At 38.2% G+C, this 2,536-nt stretch overlaps 1 pseudogene; it reads right to left on the bottom strand.

Annotated features, from left to right (window-relative positions):
- Nucleotides 1-1,087: 1,087 nt before the first annotated feature.
- LOC101576410 lies at nucleotides 1,088-2,256 on the bottom strand (annotated as a pseudogene).
- Nucleotides 2,257-2,536: the final 280 nt, after the last annotated feature.

The following is a 2,536-nucleotide window of genomic DNA, read 5'->3' on the forward strand; positions in this document are numbered from 1 at the left end:
AATCAGCAAGAAGATTATACATCATGATCAAGTGGAGTCATTCCAGGAATGCAGGGATGATTCAACATATACAAATCCATAAATGTGATATACCACATCAATAGAGCCAAGAACAAAAAGGACATGATAATCTCAATAGATGCTGAAAAAGGTTTTGACAAAGTCCAACACTCTTTCATGATAAAAAGCCTTCTATGAGAAAACTACAGCCAACATCATAATAATTGGACAAATATTAAACCCTTCACTTTAGAGTAAAGAACAAGAAAGGTTGTCCAATGTCTCCACTCCTATTCAATACAGTCTGGGAAACATTAACCAGATACATTAGACAAGAGAGAGCAATAAAAGGAATAAGAATTGGAAAAGAAGCAGTGGAGGACCAGACAAATTACCAAGAGTCTTGTAGATTTAATCACCAAATTCAGTAACATAGCAGGACACAAAGTCAACACCCAAAAATCAGTAGCATTTTTTTGAAATTTAAAGAAAAAATTTGTTGAAGATCTGAAAAACAATTACTAAAAGACTGACTTTTCCAGAAAACAGTAGCTACACAATACATTGCATCTATCATGTTAAAATGTGCATTAGACACAAATACAAAAACAATTCACCATCCTTCATCAACCTGTGCAAAGGTAAATGCTTAAGGAACAACATGCATGACTTGCAAAGGAAGGGTTCTTTAAGCACCCTTTAAAAAAAAGGGTACTAATGGATGTGCGTGTTCAGTTATATACACTGAATTGGACCTTTGCAACCAGGAATCAGAGCATTTTGTCATATAGCATTAACACATATTATAAAAGTGTGTGGTGTCAAAGGAATAGAAGCACCTGCATTCAAAAGCATCTTTGTCAACTAGGCAATAAAACACTCCACAACGCTCTGTTGTCCATCACTGAGTACACTGGTAGCAACTTTGAAATTAAAAAAGAAAGAAAGAAGAAAGAAAGAAAGAAAGAAAGAAAGAAAGAAAGAAAGAAAGAAAGAAAGACAAAAAAGAGCTGTAACCCCTTTTATTTTCTGTTTAAAATCAAGCAAAACACACAACTCTGTTATACACAAACATCTTTAAAATACATCATTTGTATAAGAGAAAAACTAGGAACAAAACCATGTTGACAGAGATCCAAACACCAGCAAGTGCGCCTCGCACTGCTTTCCGATGGTACTCAGGAAGGGCCACTTCATAATCACCGGCACTAAACAAAGTTGCTAAATTCTTCACCAGATACTTGAGGAAATCATGAATATAATTCGGTAATAAAGCAATAATCTTCTCATCCAGAGGTGTGTAGGCCAACATTGCTCCAATTTGTACAAATAATCTCAATAGATGTGGTGCTCCATACACCTGAGACTTGGGTGCATCAAGGTGATAAGCAAGGATCTCAGCGTACTGTGGTCTTTCTAATTTGTAGAGGAGCTGAGTGCCCAGCATCACGTTGAAGTATTCTTTCATCCCTGCTACAACCTCATTAACAGCATACTCCTTATTATCTGTTTTCCTCAAGATTTCTTATAATTTGCATAGTCCTCTAGAATGGAGTTCACATTTTTCTTGGCAGGAAGATAAAAGAGCTGTTTCTGTCTGGTAATTAGGTCTTAGTCATCCACAAGCCACTGCTTTAGCTCTTCAGGTTTCTTTAACTTCAACTCTGTTCATAAATGTTTCTTCATTTTCAACAGTAGGGTCAACCCAGGCCCTCTTCTTCTGAGGAGGCCGAGGTGTCTCAAAGGTACTGCCACCATCTCCATTACCAGAGGTTTTTTGTTTGTTCTTTTTAGTTTGCACTTACACATTTTTCTGTTGCAGACCAGATGTCGTCTTTCCTGGAGCAGCCTCTCTCATCTTTCCCTCTGCATACTGCTCCTGATTGGCCTTTTGAAGTTCACACTGTTTCTGCAGATTGGTGTCCACATACTTGAGCACTCTGCTTTCTGGAACCCACTCATCCCAACTAGAGATCAGGAGGGTCTGGTGTACTGAGTGAGCTTCCTCAGGAACAGGAAAAAGGGCTACAATATCCTTATATTGTAGACATCCTCATATGTCTTCAAGGTGTTTTCAGAGCACTTGGGCTTCTCAGCTTTTTTTTTATTCCAACCACTGTGGTGTATACAATATTTTACTTGTTTGTCCTTTATGGCAACCTTTACACACTTTGTTTCATAAAGAAGAGGGTCATGAAAGCACAGTGCTCATTTACCCTCCTGGAACTTGGACTTTGGGTCCTGCTTGGATGCCATTTATAAGTGATTCACTGCCTCCCTCTCCCACGACCCCAGACGACCACCCCTACTCTCCACCCCACCCAAGCTCACATCAGACATGCCTGCATTTTTGTACACAAACAATGAACACATCGAGAGAAAAATAGGGAAACCACACCTCTCACAATAACATCCAAAAAATGAAATATGTAAGAATCAACCACACAAAGGAAGTAAAATATTTATACAGTGAAAATCATAGTACTCTGAGAAAAGGTTGAAAAAGATTCAAGAATGGAAAGGTATTTTATGCTCC

The sequence above is a fragment of the Octodon degus genome, unplaced genomic scaffold (genome assembly GCF_000260255.1).
Source record: "Octodon degus isolate 3935 unplaced genomic scaffold, OctDeg1.0 scaffold00125, whole genome shotgun sequence".
NCBI lineage: Eukaryota > Metazoa > Chordata > Mammalia > Rodentia > Octodontidae > Octodon > Octodon degus.